This window comes from Scyliorhinus canicula, chromosome 4, assembly GCF_902713615.1.
Source record: "Scyliorhinus canicula chromosome 4, sScyCan1.1, whole genome shotgun sequence".
Classification (NCBI taxonomy): domain Eukaryota; kingdom Metazoa; phylum Chordata; class Chondrichthyes; order Carcharhiniformes; family Scyliorhinidae; genus Scyliorhinus; species Scyliorhinus canicula.
Genome location: NC_052149.1, coordinates 146,270,687 through 146,290,457, shown reverse-complemented (window position 1 = coordinate 146,290,457; position 19,771 = coordinate 146,270,687).

Below are 19,771 nucleotides of genomic sequence, written 5' to 3'. Positions count from 1 at the left end.
GAGGGCGGGGGGGCACGGGGGGGTTGCTCGGCAGAGGCACGGACACCACAATACCACACCCCTTCACCACCGAACACCCTCACCTCGAACACCACCGAACACACTCATCTGCTCCAGCACCGAACACCCTCTCCTCCCCCACCACCGATCACACGCACCTCCCACACAGCCAAACTACCCGCATGCACACCACCCATCCATTATATATCCAGCTGCGGCACAATGAGCTGGGGGCACTGGGATGCCAGTGACAGCGGGTCCTGGTGCATGGGATGGAGGATGATGACAGCCCGCTTTGCGATGAGCTTCAAGCTCCACATCATCAGACAATGTCTGACGCATGCCCACAGTAGCACTTTCTACCTGGGTGATCCCTGCATGCGAGCTGGCCAGTCCATCACATGGCCCTGGCAAATTGCTGGGGACGGCATGATGGGGACGTTCGGGGGGGGGGGGGGGGGGGGCTGCAAGGCCCACCCACTGGGCCATCCGCCCACCACTCGCCGCTCCCAGTGGCCGTCACTTGCTGCCCCACCCCCACACCCATCAGACAGAGCATAGAGGCAGGCTGCATCGGTGTTAACATGTGTTTAATGTACAGTATACATTCCGTGCCCTAGCCCCAAGAACTAAACTGGGCCCTGCACCCATTCCAACTGAACTGCATTCAATCTTCCTGGCGTTATGAACCCTATCACTACTCCTAGGTGGTTCCCCAGGCAGTAGAGCAGGAGTGGAGGTGGACTGCTTAGACTCCTGCCCTGCGACTAGGGTTCCCGTTGGTGCACGTTTTCTTGGGCGGCCCGGCCTGGATGGGTCGGCTGCTCCTCAGGTGTCCCGGCTGGTGTGGGGCCGCCTTGTTCTGCCCGTTGCCCACCAGGTGCACTAGGGACAGGAGCGGGGGGGAGTCCGAGGTTCGGCGCTGTCCCGGCACCTCCCCTGCAGTAGTCATCAGCAAGTGCCCCAGAACCTCCTTCTCCCTCGGAGTGCCCGATGGCCCCTGGGCTTCTCCATGGTGCGAGCGGAGCCAGATCCCAGGGCCCCCCCGACACCTGCCGCTGCTAGTCGTGGATGCCTGCTCTGGTATCAACCAGGGTCTGAACGTTAGCGGCCATGGAGCACAGGGAGTGGGCCACCCCTGCCTGAGGCTGCGCCAACTCCCTCTGGGTCTGTACAACGCCGGCCAGCACCTGGGCAATGGCACCGATGCTCTCAGCCACGGCCTGTTAAAACTGGGCCACGCTGAGGAGCGCTGCGGCAATCTGCAGCTGTCTCTGGCACATGGCTGCCCGTGAGTGGGCAGCCCTCTCCTGGGCTATGGCCTCCGCCTGCACAGATAGCCCCAGGCCTTGCATAGCCTGACTCCCATTGCCTCCACCGTGGACACCCCCCATGCGGTTTCGGCCTGGGTGGCACCCATGACTAGCACCACTCCCTGGTCCTGCAGGTGGTTTGACTCCTCCGCCTGCGTTGGCAGGTGCTGGAAGCCGGCCGTCATCCCCTTCTCTGGTCCCTGGGTCTCTGACTGCACCTGGACTATGAGTGGGAATGGATATTCCAAGAACCCATGACCCGTCTGTGCGGCAGCTGGTTGCTGGGGCCGGGTTGCCGTCCGACTGTCCGCCCCCTCAGCTGCTCCAACCTCCACCTGCTGTACCGGAACGGCTGTGTGGTGCGTAACAGTAAGTGCCCCAGAAGCCTCCTTACCAAAGAGCCCAACTGAGGTGATAGTCTCTGAGATGGTGGAGGGTGTAGGGGACAGCAGTGATGGAAAGTCTATGTCATCATTGGGCCCAAAGTCTGGGGTCTCCTGTGTTGTGGTGTGCTGTGTGTCAGTCCCCTGTATGTTGGTCCCCTGTATCGTGGTTTCCTGTGTGTCGATCCGCTGTGTGTCGATCCGCTGTGTGTCGGTCCCCTGTCTTTCTGTTCCCTGGGTCGTGGTGTCCTGGCTCATTGCGGGCAGAGGGCTGTTGTTACGACTGCCCTCCCGTTGGTGCTTGGGTCCCTGGGGGGCAATCACCCGTGCACTGGCTGGGGGCGGGGGGGCCGCCGCATGGCCTGAACAATTGCAAGACACAAGACAGCATGTGAGGTTAGTGGTTAGACAGACGGATGGGGGTGAGGCGTCTGGTGGTGAGGGGGTGGGGTGAGGGGGCTGGGGAGGGGTGAGGGGGCTGGGAGTTGGGGGGGGTTGGGGTGAGGATTTGGGGGATGAGGTGAGGGATGGTCGGGGTTGCGGAGAGGGATTTGGAAGATGGGGTGAGGGGATTGGAGGGTGGGGTTGAGATGTGGGGTGAGGGGGTTGGAGAGTGGAGGGAGGGGGTGGGGGTGGGCACACATGTGTTTTGAGGGGCCGCATACAGGCAGGGGGCTCTCACTTGGTGACGCACCTCCGACCTCTGGATCGACAACCTCCCGCTCCTCCAACAATGCCCTCTGCTCGGGCACGGTGAGGGGACGCAGTTCTGGTGGTCCTCTTTTGGACGTCTCCTGCTCCCGGTGGTTCTGAGTGGACTTCTCCTGGAAGGGGGGTGGAGCACAAACAGCAACAGTGTTAGACGGTCCGACGCCTGCAGCCTAGGGGTTGGTTCTCCGATGGCATCAGTGCACAGGGCACACGCCCATTGTGGCTGGTATGGGTGGGTGCAGCCGTGTGTGTCAGGGTGGGGGTGGGACCATCTCCCTTGGGGTGGCGGGTCACATGTGTGTGTGGGGTGGGGGGAGGAGGTCACATGTGTCGGGGGGCTAGGGTGGTTGGTGCCAGGGGCACAATGCTGGGTACTCACCTTGGCTGCCCTGAGGAGGTCGTCAGCTTCTTTCAGGATGTTTGCAATGTTCCCACATGCCGGCATGACATGGCACTGCCCGGGTATCACTATTGGTCTCCTCAAATGGAGACGAGATGTGATGACCACGCCGGGAGGCTCAGAGACGATTGTAGTCCCCGAGTGGTTGGGAACATGGCGAGGGCGGCCTGGCATCCTCGCTGTGTCAATCTGGCAGTACAAAACTGGCAATTTCAGGTTGGCATTGCCAAGTTCGAACTTCCAGATGCCAGGGGCTGTACCAAGTGGCAGGGACTGAAGGAGCGGGGCCTATAGGGAGACCGTAATACCCCTTGGCCGGCAATCTACGTTTGGGGAGATCAGGCTGGCGATTTATATTCAGTAGGGTGGGTGATGGGTGACATGCCATCAATGCGGGAGGGAGGTCACGATATCAGTGGGGGAGCAGGGAGCGGGGTACGTGGAGCAGGGTCTTTAATGTCACTTAGAGATCAGGGCTCCTGATCGCTCGTCCCACACCCCGTATATTTGCCCTCCCTCCTCGGGGGCGATCAAACCCCACCCGTCGGCAGCCTGCTGCACACCACTCTGCAACACATGCCAACACCCATAACGTCCGCCATGGCCGCGTGCCCTGCACACGCAGGCCACCAGCCGCCTACCCCCTGTCCTGTACTTGTTTGTGTCTCACGCTGTTCATTATCGGTCTGCAGCGGAAAAGGCAGCCCACAACCGCAGGGAACAGGAGAACACTGGAGACCTGCAAGTCTTCACCACCGCGGAGCAGAGGGCGATGGACCTGGCTTGGTGGGGTGGGAGAGCGGGCAGTCGCTGAGGCTGAGGTCAACTGGGACAACCAAGTGACCCCCCAATTAATTGCGATGTCCGCATGGCACATGAGTCACCTTGGCTGACCAGTCCAAGAGGGATCTGGTACAGACCCTGTGCTCCATGGCTGCGAGCATGGAGACCCTGATCGGGACGAGAGCGGACCTCCAGAACTGGCAGCACCAGGTGATGGCGGAGCCCCCAGACCTTGCTCTTGCCACACCCCCATCCCAAGGAGTAGCCCAGGGGCTATTGGGTACCCCGTGGGAGGAGGAGGTGATGAGGCCCGTGCCGCTGACTCATGCAGGGGAGGTGATTGGACACCGCAGCGCCTTCCGAATCCTCCCCACCTGTCCCTAGCACATCCGATGGGCAGCGGCAGAACAGGGTGGGGTGACACCATGCCACCTGGGACATCCAGAAGACTGCGGGCTCATCCAGGCCCCATCACTCCAGAGGATGGCAGCCAAAGGGAACCCTGGTCAGTGGGCCACTCCAAATCTGCTGTACCGCCTGGCGATCCACCTAGATGGAGCAAGAGAACACCTAAGATTAGAAAGGTAGTCAGCAGTAAAGTCAGCACGGGTGAAGCACACAGGATTCGCATTTGAGGCTAGGGCTCAATACTTATATATATCTGTAAACACCTGTTCACCAATGCTCCGAACTGCCTTGGTTCTGTGTCCGAAGGATGCGGGGGTTGGGCTGGGTTCAGTGCAAAGGGTGTGTTGATGGAGGGTGGGGTTGGGCTGGTGGTGCTAGCCTGGGGGCTTCCAGGCAGAGGTCTCTGTAATGGGGGACTTTGAGGTGGGGGTTCCTGTAATTGGGGGTGGGGCTCTGGTGGTGGGGGCGGAAGTGGTGGTGTGGGCAGGATTTGCATGTGGGCGGGAGGGACTCCTCCAATTTACTTCGGGGGCAATGCCCTTAAAGAGTTACCCCTTGGCCCACCGTAAGGTCACCGTGTCATGGCCATTTAGATGGCACGGTAGCCCAGCAGTTAGCACTGTTGCTTCAGAGCACCAGGTACCCGAGTTCGATTCCCGGCTTGGGTCACTGTCTGTGCGGAGTCTGCACGTTCTTCCCATGTCTGCGTGGGTTTCCTCCAGGTGTTCCGATTTCCTCCCACGAGTCTCAAAAGACATGGGGCAGAATTCTCCATTACCCGAGGCCGATATCGTAATCAGCGATCGGACACAAAATCCCTCCTGATGCCCAAATTGGGGGCGGCGCAGGTTTGATGCCGGTTTTTGAGTCGCCTCCCCCTCCGAAATGGGCATCATCGCGTCGCGCGCTGCACGGCGTTGAAACGGCATTGGCGCGTCATCGGAATGCCCTCCCACGATGCTCCGCCCTCAATGGGCCACATTCCTGAGCGCGCAGTTGACGTGTGGTCTGAGCTACCTGCGGCGGGCGGGGGAGGATCCAGCCGATAATCTCCTTGCTTTCATATTCTGTGCCACTATGTATAAATCCAGGTAAACCATCTGCTATTTTACTAACTTATCTGCTTTCCCTGCAACTATTAAAGATTTGCGTATGTGAACACCAATGCTTCTCTACTACAATAAAAGTAAAATTTTGAGGATGCTGGAAATCTGAAACAAAGTCAGAGGACGCTGGACAATCTCTGAGAGGCCTGGCAGCATCTGTGAGGAGAGAAAACAGAATTACCGCTTGCACTCCGTTTAACTCTTCTTCAGAATGAAAGGAGAGGGGAAATGTCTTGGATATGATATAAATGGGGTGGAACAGCTGCAACAGTGATAGTGAGAGCTGGGAGAGATTGCAATGAAGATGGAACAAACTTTAGAACAGGTGACAGAATGCCCGGGGGAGGGGTGGCAGGGTGGAAGGGTTTTTGCATTCAGACAAAAAATGTATGAGATATTAGAAAAAGGATTAAGATGGAGACAAAAGGTTACCAATTCTTCTCTGATCATTTACAATTTTCAAAAATTGTGTCATTTAAATAAACCGGCCAGAATTCTCCGTCCGTTCATTGGCGCGGGATTCTCTCGTCCCATTGGCAATGCACGCCTGCCCATGGATTTCCTGGTGGAGCGGGGTGGCTTCAATGGGAAATCCCAGGATAGGAGACCGGAAAATCCCGCCCACTATCTTTCCACATTAGTCCATCCAAAGGCATCACCATCAGCTCTCCATCATCAGCCAGTCATCCTGAAGTCAAGAACTATCTTTACCGCTATTCACACCATATTGCAAAGGTTCTTGTCACCTGCAAACGCTTACCACGCTGCAGCCTACATCTGAGTATGAATCATTTATCGAAGTTGAGGAGATTAATGGGCCCCAAACAGAACCTTGGGAGACACCTCATTAGAAATCACCTTTCAGTCTGGAAAACATCCATTGATCACAACCCTCTGCTTCCTGTCACCGAGTCAAATCCTGACCCAAATTGACATTTGGCTGGGCTTCACAGCAATCCATCAGCCTCATCATCATTTTTACACTTTTCTTTCCAGATATTTGTTCTACAGGAAACTGAGCTCAAAATGCTGTGGCTGCTACAACGGCATTTGATGCCAACTTTAAGAAAGCAATCAATAGCAGTAATGCACACAGATCTTGGGCGGGATTCTCTGAGCCACCGGGCCGAAATCGCGCTCGGCGCGGGGGCGGAGAATTGGTGTCCGACCTGAGATCAGGTCCGACGCCGCTCTTGCGATTTAAGTGCAATTTCGGCGCGGTGGCTCGGACAATCCTGCCCAAGATCTGTGTGCATTTCTGCTATTGATTGCCGGTCCCCAGAGAATCGCCGGCAATCGGGCGCGCGCAGTCGACGCGGCGCCGGTGGGGGGCCATTGAAAAAAACCCCGGCGGCGATTCTCCAAGTGCAGCTGGCCAAGTTCCCGCCGGCATGGTTCTCTCATGGTTCCACCCGGTGGGCACTCGGCATGACGGCTGCGAACTCAGTCTGTGGCCGCCCTGGTGGGGTGTGGGGGGATCATTCACCGGGGGAGGAGAGGGGCTTCAGGACAGCCAGGGTATCGATCGGGCCCACCGATCCACGAGCGCGCGTGAATCTGGGGGGGGGGGGGGGGGGGGGCGGGGGGACTATCTTCTTGGTGACGGTCCGCGGTGTGGGTTGGCCTTGTCGCACGGGGCGGCCAACACAGTCCGCCGCCGTGTGCATGCGCAGACCCCCGAACGGAAGTGCAGGGCCCCTTAGCGGCAGCCGGAGCTGTGAGGAGCACTCCCAGGCCCTGCTAGCCTCCAGGTAAGTCCAGAGTGATTCGTGTGCGTTTGTTCTCGGGCGTGGGGACATAGCCCCATTATTGGAGAATCCGGCCCATAATGCCATTTGGTATTGCAACAGAGTACTGAGTGTGGGCTGAATTTTTGGAGATCTCATTCTTTAAGTAATCCTGATGAAAGGTTATTGGCCTGAAATGTGAACACTTGTTTCTCGCTCTCCCACACACTCCCCAGATGCTGACTGACCTGCTGACTGCTCCAGTACTTTTTGCTTTTATATTTCTGAATCTAACATCCGTTATCTTTTGTTTTCGTACGGTTGAGATAACGTCCGCCTGTTCACGTGGACATTTAAATGATGTATTCTTTTCCTCCAGCCATCAGCATTGAGGAATCTACTAAGTCATTCTGGTGCTGCCTCTATCTTCGTGAGATCCACGTGACTTGGCAGAGACAAGTTCCAGAGCAAAGTCTTTATCTAACAAGAGGCTGAATCTAAAACTGATCACATCCAGCTAAGGGATGAGCTCCCTGTGTATAGCAATGACTCAACTAACGGAAGCTCAAAGGATCCTTTGATAACAAGAGATCAGTTGTGGCAGCAAGCAACACGCATCGTTCACAAGTCCTTAACCCGCGAAGCACAGTGTGAATGGTTATTATTATTTGATCAGTCAGCGTCATCATTGTGAACTTCTCTGAGAAGCAGTGGGCTTTGACTAATAGTTTGCCATTGCACAGTCCCACACAACTTTGTTTTACTAAGATCGGTATCAGGCATTGGGTGCAAAAACTAGAAATCTAATAATGGCAGCAATGTTCTCCCTGAATACAGCACACACGCAGGCACCAAGCACACACTTAAGAGAAAGAGGCAGAATAAAACATTCCCAAAAGCTTGTTTGCAGTCTCACTAATGCAAACTCCTTCAAGAAACACTTCAACCCACCTACAGAGAGCTTGGCAGAAATCTGGAGTATGTGACCAACGCTCAACTTGAAAACTAACTGATGGAGTTTGGCTCAGGTCCCAGGCGTTCAAGCAAGCTTTTATTTAAAAAGACTTCAGATATCTATGTAGATTGCATGATACCTTGAAAGTTTAAAATGATGGGAGAGAACACAAACTTAATCAGCACATGATTCATGCACGAGAACATCTAGATCCCTCTGCACCTCGGAATTCTGTAGTAATTCTCTGAAATGTTTTGTCACTTCTAAACAAGTGAGAACACAAACACACACACGTCCGCTTCTGGACTGAGATTCCCATGAAAACCCATGGCCGGGATTCTCCGACCCCCTGGCCGACCCGACACCAGCTCGCCGATTCTCCGCCGCCGATTCTTGGGCGCCCGCGGGATCGCTGCCCCGCCGGTCGAGGGCCATGGTGGCCTGGCCCGCGATCGGGGTCTACTGATCGGAGGGCCATCTGGTTCCGTGGGGGCCTGTGTTCCTCCGTGCCGGGCCCCTGTAGGGCTCCGCCATATTGCCCGGGGGCCGGCATGGAGACAGGAACCCACACGCATGGGCGAACTCGTGCCGGCCGTGGCGAGCATGCGGGAACTCGTGCCGGTCGTGCTGCACCTGCTGGAGCTGCGGGGACCACTCCCTAGACACCTAGGAAAGGGAGCATACCTGATGATCGGGGACCATTGACACCAGAGTGGTTGGCGCGACTTTTCACGCCGCGCCAGAACTTGGTTGCGGGATTAGAGAATCCCGGCCCATAAGTCTCTTTTATTCTTCTCTCTCCAAAAAAAGATGCAGTCGGGACTTTATTTTTAACATGTATTACTGGCAGTTTTTTTGTCTAACACATATTTTTAACTAAATGTTCTTTCAAAAAATCATAAACTTGATACAAACATCACGGACGGGATTCTCAGGCCCCCAGCCTGTTTCTCAGCAGTGCTCTGTTCATTGGCAGCGGGATTCTCTCTTCTCAATGGGATTTCCCATTGAAGCCACCCCACACTGCCGGGAATCCCGTGGGCGGGGTCCACTGCCAACGGGAAAAGAGAATCCCATCGGCCTGAGAATTCTGGCCCACATCTCCTTCCCCTTTAGCCAGGAACAAATTGGTCAAGTGGTTTGCAAATTCACTTTGGTCTGGAGAAGATTGTTGGCTTCGGCATTTTAGTTGGTTTGCTTAGTTCTGCTGTTGCACTTGTTTCTGTTAAAGTTCAACTGTTGCCGTTACAGGTGCTATAGGTTTGTCGGTTCAGTCATTGAATCGCAGAATCATAGAATCCCTATAGTGCAGAAGGAGGCCATTCAGTCCATCAAGTCTGCACCGACCCTCCGGAAGAGCACCCTACCTAGACCCAAGCCCCACCCGATCATTGTAACCCCACATAGGGGCAATGTAACATGGCTAATCCACCTAACGTGAGTATCTTTGGGCTGTGGGAGGAAACCGGAGTACCCAGGGGAAACCCACGCAGGCACGGGGAGAACTTACAAACTCCACACAGCACTGCTAACCACTGTCCCATTGTCCCGTCCCCAAGTCGGGTTTCACTTCTGGTGCATAAATTTCCCACAAATCTGAAAATCGCTGGAAATTTGGATCTTTGGATTTGATTTCTCTAATCCAATCAGTGTGTCTCTTCCAGATTCCAGACCACAGGTCAATGCTCCTCAAATCTTGCTGATTCTTCCCAGGAGCCACTTTGGTTTCCACAGTAATTTCTGACCCAAACAGACTGATCCAGTCTAAACTCACAAGCTGGTGTACTTGAGCTATGTGACCCTTTCAGATCATGTTGTTTTGAACCAATTTTTTTCTTTCAAATCCAGAGACAGCATCCTGGTAAACAGCTTTCTTCCAAACATCAACGCAGTAGGAGGAATGCATGCTGTCGAATGTGAAGTTTAATGATACATCAGCAAAACTTCCAGGGCTGGATTCTCTGATTTTGAGGCGATATCCAGAGGAAGTGTCTAGTTTTACAATAAAAAAGTCGGCAGCGCCTCCGCACCGAAGCTCCGCCTGGTAGGGGCCTAGCTGCGGCCCCGGGTAAAATTCCTGGCGTTCCCCATATAAACGGCTGGAGAATTGCCGGGTCCGTGGCCGCACATGGACACGGTGACGACCTGCAATGGTCGCACCCTTGAACTGGCTGCGCATGGACCCGGCGGGCCAAATAGTGGACCCTCCCTCACCATCCCCGGACCACCCCCCACCTGACCCCCAAGCCGTCTCCGAAGGCCCCCCTGACAGCAGCATGGCTTCCCCTGACTGTGGCGACGCGGGACATAGTCTTCAGCCACCACGCCAGGTTTACGGGCCATGGGGTGGGGGGGGGGCAGAGTATTGGGGGAGGGTCTCAGAGCAACGCACTGATGCCGTTGCAACTGTTTGTGGCATGCTCCTAGATTATGCCGATTTGAAGGGACGGAGCATCGAAAAAACGTGCCAGCCCCGATTCGGTCGCAAAAGGGAATTCTCCACTCAATCGACGAATATGATTTCGGCATTGGGCAACGGAGAATCCCGCCCCCCAATCTCTTTACGTCCTCCCTTTAAAATGGCCATTTTGAATGTCTGCAGCTGCTTGATTCCATTGTTTTCATGGAATGAAATACATATGATGTGAACTGAATGCCATTGTCAGATCCAATCTGCTCCAGCAATCCAAAGGTAGTGAACATATGCCGGAAAGGATCAAAGGTATTTGTTGAAGTAGTTAACTTTGTGGGCATAACATGAGACCATTTTGTGTGGGCATCCATCGCAATCAATAACGTCTGAGAAGTTGTCTGGCAAAGTCCACATGAAGTCTCTGCCATGGGTGGTCAGGTTAAGCCACATGGGTGCAATCGGGCAGGTGCAGGAGAGGACTTTGTTTCTTGGCCTGAAAAGCAGTCACTGACAATTCCTCTGATGTGTTTATCCAAATGTGGTCACCATACATGTACAGTAAGAAGTCTTACAACACCAGGTTAAAGTCCAACAGGTTTGTTTCAAACACGAGCTTTCGGAGCACGGCTCCTTCTTCAGGTATCCACATACCGTGTGCATGTGCGGCCACGGACCCGGCAATTCTCCAGCCGTTTATATGGGGAACGCCAGGAATTTTACCCGGGGCCGCAGCTAGGCCCCTACCAGGCGGAGCTTCGGTGCGGAGGCGCTGCCGAATTTTTTATTGTAAAACTAGACACTTCCTCTGATTCACCTGAAGAAGGAGCCGTGCTCCGAAAGCTCGTGTTTGAAACAAACCTGTTGGACTTTAACCTGGTGTTGTAAGACTTCTTACTGTGCTCACCCCAGTCCAACGCCGGCATCTCCACATCATGGCTACCATACATGTAGACAAGCCTGGGTTTTTTGACAATTCCCATGTGACTGAGGCAAAGTTCTTCTAATACTCGTGTTTGGGATTTTGGAGGAGTAGGAACTCTGATTCCTCATAACAAACAACCATCTCACAGAGTCAGCTCAAATCTAGGTATGTCGTAAGATCCAAGCTCAGTAGTCGTTTCTTATTATTAATAATAATAATAGCATATTGTCACAAGAAAGGCTTCAATCCCAGACCCGTGTCATGCTCCTCGTGTGCGATGTGGGAGCTCAGGGACACTTCCACTGTCCCTGGCTCTTTCACGTGCAAGAAGTGTGTTCAGTTGCAGCTCCTGTTAGACCGATTGACGGCTCTGGAGCTGCGGATGGACTCACTTTGGAGCATCCGCGATGCTGAGGAGGTCGTGGATAGCACGTTTAGCGAGTTGGTCACACCGCAGGTGAAGGTTACTGAGGGAGATAGCAAAAAGACAGAGCAAGAGTAGGAAGGCAGTGCAGGCGTTCCCTGCGGTCATCTCCCTGCAAAACAGATATACCGCTTTAGATACTGTTGGGGGAGATGGCTCACCAGGGGAAGGCAGCAGCAGCCATGTTCATGGCACCGTGGCTGGCTCTGCTGCACAGCAGGGCAGGAAGAAGAATGGCATGGCTATAGTGATAGGGGACTCGATCGTAAGCGGAATAGACAGGTGGTTCTGTGGACGCAATCGAGACTCCAGGATGGTATGTTGCCTCCCTGGTGCAAGGGTCAAGGATGTCTCGGAGCGGCTGCAGGACATTCTGGGGGGGGGGGGGGTGAACAGCTAGCTGTCGTGGTGCACATAGGCACCAACGATATAGGTAAAAAACGGGATGAGGTCCTACAAGCGGAATTCAGGGAGTTAGGAGTTAAACTAAAAAGTAGGACCTCAAAGGTAGTAATCTCAGGATTGCTACCAGTGCCACGAGCTAGTAAGAGTAGGAATGTCAGGATAGATAGGATGAATGCGTGGCTCGAGAGATGGTGCAAGAGGGAGGGATTCAAATTCCTGGGGCATTGGGACCGGTTCTGGGGGAGGTGGGACCAGTACAAACCGGACGGTCTGCACCTGGGCAGGACTGGAACCGATGTCCTAGGGGGGGTGTTTGCTAGAGCTGTTGGGGAGGGTTTAAATTAATATGGCAGGGGGATGAGAACCGATGCAGGAAGTTGGAAGGTAGTAAAACAGGGACAGAAGCAAAAGGAAGTAAGGGAAAAAGTTCAAGACAGAGAAGACATAGTCAAAAATCAAAAAGGGCGACAGTACAAGGTACAGTGACTGAGGGGAGCTCAGTGAATAGGCCCAGTAATACGAAAAGGAATAAAACTGGACATGTTAAGATTCAAAACAGAGGTAAAAAAAACCCAACATAAGTGTACTTTACCTGAATGCTCGTAGTATTCGGTATAAAGTAAATGAGATGATGGCACAAATCATCGTGAATGACTATGATTTAGTGGCCATTACTGAAACATGGTTAAAGGATGGTCACGACTGGGATTTAAATATCTGAGGGTATCAAACTATTCGGAAGGACAGAGTGGATGGTAAGGGAGGTGGTGTGCTCTGTTATTTAAGGGTGACATCCGGGCAATAGTAAGGGATAACATCGGTGCTATGGAGGATAAGGTTGAATCCATTTGGGTGGAAATCAGGAATAGCAAGGCGAAAAAGTCACAGATAGGACTAGTCTATCGGCCACCAAATAGTAACGTTATGGTGGGGCAGGCAATAAACAAAGAAATAACTGATGCATGTAGAAATGGTACAGCAGTTATCATTGGGATTTTAATCTACATGTCGATTGGTTTAACCAGGTCGGTCAAGGCAACCTTGAGGAGGAGTTTATAGAATGTATCCGCGATAGTTTCCTAGAACAATATGTAATGGAACCTACGAGGGAACAAGCGGTCCTAGACCTTGTCCTGTGTAATGAGACAGGATTGATTCATGATCTCATAGTTAGGGATCCTCTCGGAAGGAGTGATCACAATATGATGGAATTTAAAAATACAGATGGAGGGTGAGAAAGTAAAATCAAATACTAGTGTTTTGTGTTTAAACAAAGGAGATTACAATGGGATGAGAGAAGAACTAGCTAAGGTAGACTGGGAGCAAAGACTTTATGGTGGAACAGTTGAGGAACAGTGGAAAACATTCTAAGCGATTTTTCACAGTGCTCAGCAAAGGATTATACCAACAAAAAGGAAGGACGGTAGAAAGATGGAAAATCGACCGTGGATATCTAAGGAAATAAGGGAGAGTATCAAATTGAAGGAAAAAGCATATAAAGTGGCAAAGATTGGTGGGAGACTAGAGGACTGGGAAATCTATAGTGGGCAACAGAAAGCTACTAAAAAAGCTATAAAGAAGAGTAAGATAGAGTATGAGAGTAAACTTGCTCAGAATCTAAAAACAGACAGTAAAAGTTTTTACAAATATATAAAACAAAAAAGAGTGGCTAAGGTAAATATTGGTCCTTTAGAGGATGAGAAGGGAGTTTTAATAATGGGGGATGAGGAAATGGCTGAGGAACTGAACAGGTTTTTTGGGTCGGTCGTCACAGTGGAAGACACAAATAACATGCCAGCGACAGATAGAAATGAGGCTATGACAGGTGAGGACCTTGAGAGGATTGTTATCACTAAGGAGGTAGTGATGGGCAAGCTAATGGGGCTAAAGGTAGACAAATCTCCTGGCCCTGATGGAATGCATCCCAGAGTGCTAAAAGAGATGGCTAGGGAAATTGCAGATGCACTAATGATGATTTACCAAAATTCACTAGACTCTGGAGTGGTCCCGGTGGATTGGAAATTAGCAAACGTGACACCACTGTTTAAAAAAGGAGGTAGGCAGAAAGCAGGAAATTATAGGCCAGTGAGCTTAACTTCGGTAGTAGGGAAGATGCTAGAATCTATCATCAAGGAAGAAATTGCGAGGCATCTGGATAGAAATTGTCCCATTGGGCAGACGCAGCATGGGTTCATAAAGGGCAGGTCATGCCTAACTAATTTAGTGGAATTTTTTGAGGACATTACCAGTGCAGTAGATAATGGGGAGCCAATGGATGTGGTATATCTGGATTTCCAGAAAGCCTTTGACAAGGTGCCACACAAAAGGTTGCTGCATAAGATAAAGATGCATGGCATTAAGGGTAAAGTAGTAGCATGGATAGAGGATTGGTTAATTAATAGAAAGCAAAGAGTGGGGATTAATGGGTGTTTCTCTGGTTGGCAATCAGTAGCTAGTGGTGTCCCTCAGGGATCCGTGTTGGGCCCACAATTGTTCACAATTTACATAGATGATTTGGAGTTGGGGACAAAGGGCAATGTGTCCAAGTTTGCAGATGACACTAAGATGAGTGGTAAAGCGAAAAGTGCAGAGGATACTGGAAGTCTGCAGAGGGATTTGGATAGGTTAAGTGAATGGGCTAGGGTCTGGCAGATGGAATACAATGTTGACAAATGTGATGTTATCCACTTTGGTAGGAATAACAGCAAACGGGATTATTATTTAAACGATAAAATATTAAAGCATGCTGCTTTATTAAAGCATGAGTCACAGAAAGTTGGTTTACAGGTGCAACAGGTGCAACAAGAAGGCAAATGGAATTTTGTCCTTCATTGCTAGAGGGATGGAGTTTAAGACTATGGAGGTTATGTTGCAATTGTATAAGGTGTTAGTGAGGCCACACCTGGAGTATTGTGTTCAGTTTTGGTCTCCTTACTTGAGAAAGGACATACTGGCACTGGAGGGTGTGCAGAGGAGATTCACTAGGTTAATCCCAGAGCTGAAGGGGTTGGATTATGAGGAGAGGTTGAGTAGACTGGGACTGTACTTGTTGGAATTTAGAAGGATGAGGGGGGATCTTATAGAAACATTTAAAATTATGAAGGGAATAGATAGGATAGATGCGGGCAGGTTGTTTCCACTGGTGGGTGAAAGCAGAACTAGGGGACATAGCCTCAAAATAAGGGGAAGTAGATTTAGAACTGAGTTTAGGAGGAACTTCTTCACCCAAAGGGTTGTGAATCTATGGAATTCCTTGCCCAGTGAAGCAGTTGAGGCTCCTTCATTAAATGTTTTTAAGGTAAAGATAGATAGTTTTTTGAAGAATAAAGGGATTAAGGGTTATGGTGTTCGGTCCAGAAAGTGGAGCTGAGTCCACAAAAGATCAGCCATGATCTCATTGAATGGTGGAGCAGGCTCGAGGGGCCAGATGGCCTACTCCTGCTCCTAGTTCTTATGTTCTTATGTTCTAATGAAGTTACTATGAAAAGCCCCTCGTTGCCACATTCCGGCGCCTGCTCCGGGAGGCCGGTACGGGAATTGAACCAGCGCTACTGCCTTGTTCTGCATTACAAGCCAGCTGTTTATCCCACTGTGCTAAACCAGCCCCAGTTCTTGGGGTGCACCTCAACCTTTCTGTGTGTACAGGTAAACTTTGGAGACCACAACATCCCTGTGTTTCAAGTCAATTTGATCCACTTTAACAGGTGAAGATGTGTATTTGGTTCACATTGAGGGCAATGACTTCACTTCAAGTTATGGAACTGTGATGTAATGGAAGTCTGGAAAGTGCATCTGCATTTTCAGGATTCACAATGGAGTGAAATATAATTTAGTACTGGTAAGCAAATGAGAACAATGGCCACTGTTGTAGAAGTGCAGCGGCAAGTGTCAGAGTTTGTGACTTCAGGCTAAGCAATCAGGTCAAAGGTTTGGCGTCTGTAATTAAAGTGAATTAATGCCCATACAAATACAAGTGTTACTTCTTAATTCTATAGATTAGTCCAAGAGCTTCCTTGTCAATTTGAGCATAATTTTCTTCTGCCTTGGACAATGTGCCTGAGGGATATACAGAGGGCCATTCGCTGCCATCAGGAAATGTGTGGGGGATGACAGCTCCAACAGCATATCCGGATACATCACAAGCCAGGCTGACGGGCAACTTTTTTTGAAATGGACTTTCGCAAAAGTGAGCTCCAGCTTGAGTTCCTTGAAGCTTTCCTGACAGGCTTGTGACCAAGCCTATTTTGCATTCTTCTTCAACAGGTAATTCAGTGGAGTGGTGCTGCCTTGCAAACCAAACTGGTGAAGCAAACTTGCCAGTCATTCATAAGTCCCCAAAACAAACCAAGCTCCTTAATATTTTTGGGCAGTGGTACTTAACCACTGTTTCCATCTTTCTGGGTGAAACAGGACAGTTTCATTGATCACATGTCCTAAGTACGCCACGGGGGACTTCAGGAATGAACATTTGGATTTCTCACAGCAGATGTGGTATTTTTTCAGTGCATGCAGTACCCTGCCTCAGTTCTCAAAATGAGTTGGGTGTTTTTTTATGGTGGCGAGCATGTCATCTTGGAAACAGATTACACCGGGGAGGCCCTGCAGTATTTTGTTCATGGCTGTTGATGACACGATTCTGAATGATAGTCCTTTGTATTTAAACAGACCTCGGTATGTGTTGCCCACATGTATACTTCCTGGAATCATCACTCAGCTGTATTTGCAAAAATACCTGTGATTGGTCAAGCATTGTGAATAATTCACCTCCATGCACCTCCATACGGGCAGCATGGTAGCATTGTGGATAGCACAATTGCTTCACAGCTCCAGGGTCCCAGGTTCAATTCCGGCTTGGGGCACTGTCTGTGCGGAGTCCGCACACCCTCCCCGTCTGTGCGTGGGTTTCCTCCGGGTGCTCCGGTTTCCTCCCACAGTCCAAAGATGTGCAGATTAGGTGGATTGGCCATACTAAATTGCCCTTAATGTCCAAACAAATTGCCCTTAGTGTTGGGTGGGGTTACTGGGTTATGGGGATAGGGTGGAGGTGTTGACCTTGGGTAGGGTGCTCTTTCCAGGAGCCGGTGCAGACTTGATGAGCTGAATGGCCTCCTTCTGCACTGTAAATTCTATGAATGCAGAACAGCGAACACTATCAATATTTGATAGTGGGTACTGATGCACTCCCAGGAAAGGATTTAAAAATTTTTTTTAAAAATAAATTTAGAGTACCCAATTCATTTTCCAATTAAGGGGCAATTTAGCGTGGCCAATCCACTTAACCTGCACATCTTTTGGGTTGTGGAGGCGAAACCCATGCAGACACGGGGAGAATGTGCAAACTCCACATAGAGTGACGCAGAGCCGGGATCGAACCTGGGACCTCGGCGCCGTGAGGCTGCAGGGCTAACCTACTGTGCCACCATGCTGCCCTCCAGGAAAGGATTAATGGTCATTTTAGTCACCTGATATTCTGATAGACCTGTCATCCTCCACTACTGGGACAATGGGAACTGCCCACTCTGCATAATCAACTTTCTCTATTCTCTGAAAGTTTTAAAGTCATTCCAGTTCCTACGCGATTTTCTGTCGCATTGAGTGGGGAACTGAAGGTGAATTGAAGAACCTTGGAGAAATTTCGGCTTTCATAGTAAGTATGGCTTCAATGTCTTTAATAACTGCAAGACCTTCTCTGAAGACATCAATGTGCTTGTCTAACAAGGGCTGCAACATGAGGTTTATTTATAAATACTTTATTTATTTTATTCCTGTTCAGCTGAATTTATTTTCGCCAGTTTCTGCTCGTAAGTGATGAGCAATGCTCCTCCACCATGATAAGCAGCAACTTTGCTGCCTGATTTCCCTGTTTAGCTTGAACTGACATTTTACCAAGTATATTCACAGACTAACCAATGTAGGTGTTAAGCTAGAGGAGTGTTCTTGAATTCTTGAAAAATTTCTCCCATGTCATGTCTGAAACATTAGAAACAGATGCGCCAGTGTTATTGCCATTTCAAACATGTTAACATTGAAGGCAGTGTCAACTTTTAGTCCTTCATCTAGTTTCAGATCAGACTGGATTCTGCATTGCCGCTGTTAGTGTCATGGTGTGCAAACATGCAACCAATAAACACTCAGAACAGGACACAACCAATGGGCAGTCAGGACACTCAGAGGTGGCATCACCACAAGGGGGCATGACATAAACACTATAAAAGGGATGAGGCACTCACACCCTGCCTCTTTCCACAGACAGACATCTAGAGAGTTAGACAGGGTTGATCAGCAGCATCACGCCCCAACACATGGCTTGGAGCAAGCTAGACCCCCCGCTGCAGTGAGTCATCCACAATTCAGGAATGGCTGGCAGAAAGAGCAATGCCCTCAATTCTACAACGTCAAGGATGACCTGATGCTGATCTATGGCATCCTACTCAAGCTGGACAGGATAGTCACCCCGCTACGTCTCCAGAGCATGGTGCTGCTGCAGAATCATGAGGGACACCTGGGCGTAGAAAAATGCAGATGCAGGGCTCGGTAAGCTGTCTACTGGCCTGGCATCAACCAGGACATCACAGACATGGGGTGGGATTCTCCGACCCCCCGCTGGGTCGGAGAATCACCTGGGGCCGGCGTCAATCCCGCCCCCGCTGTGTCCTGAATTCTCCGCCCCCCGAGGGCGGGGGCGGGAATCATGCTGCGCAGATCAGCGGGCCCCCCACGGCGATTTCCGGCCCGCGATGGGCCGAAGTCCCGCCACTGACTAGACTCTGTCCGCCGGTGTGGATTAAACCACTTACCTGACCAGCAGGAGCAGGCTGCGCGGGCGGGCGCCGAGGTCCTGGGGGGGGCGTGGGGTGATCTGACCCTGGGGGATGCCCCCACGGTGGCCTGGCCCGCGATCGGGGCCCACCGATCGGCGGGCGGGCCTGTGCCATGGGAGCGGAGCGGTCAAAAAATCGGCTTTGGAGCAGAGAAAGGAGCGAGGCAGGAAAGGCAAGATGGCGGCGGACGGGGAATCAGCAGCGTGGCAGCAGTGGGCGCAGGAGCAGCAGGAGCTGCTCCATCGCTGCTTCAGAGAGCTGAAGGCCGAGATCCTGGAACCGTTTAAGGCCTCGCTAGACAAGCTCACGGCGACTCAGACGGCTCAGTGTGCGGAGATTCGAGAGCTAAGGCAAAAGGCCTCAGAGAGCGAGATCGAACACCTGGGCCTGGCAGTGAAGGTGGAGTCGCACGAGGCGCTCCACAAGAAGTGGTTCGCGAGGATGGAAGAAATGGAGAACCGCTCCCGTCGGAAAAACCTGCGGATTCTGGGCCTCTCGGAGGGGCTGGAAGGTTCGGATTTGGGGGCCTATGTGGCTATGATGCTGAACTCGCTAATGGGGGCAGGGTCGCTCCTGGGACCCTTGGAGCTGGAGGGTGCCCACCGAGTGCTGTTGAGGAAACCCAGGCCAAACGAGCCGCCTAGGGCGGTGCTGGTCCGTTTCCACCGCTTCGTCGACCGTGAGTGTTGTGCTGAGATGGGCGAAGAAGGAGAGGAGTAGTAAGTGGGAGAACGCGGAGATCAGGATCTATCAGGACTGGACGGCGGAGGTGGCAAAGAGAAGGGCTGGTTTTAATCGGACAAAGGCAGTGCTTCACAAGAAGGGGGTAAAGTTTGGCCTGTTACAGCCGGCACGCCTCTGGGTCACGTATAAAGACCGCCAGCTCTACTTCGACTCTCCGGTGGAGGCCTGATCTTTTGTCCAGGCAGAGAAGCTGGACTCGAACTGAGGACTGGGGGCTGGGGAATGATGTACATAGTCCGGAGGCTTTGTCCTCCTT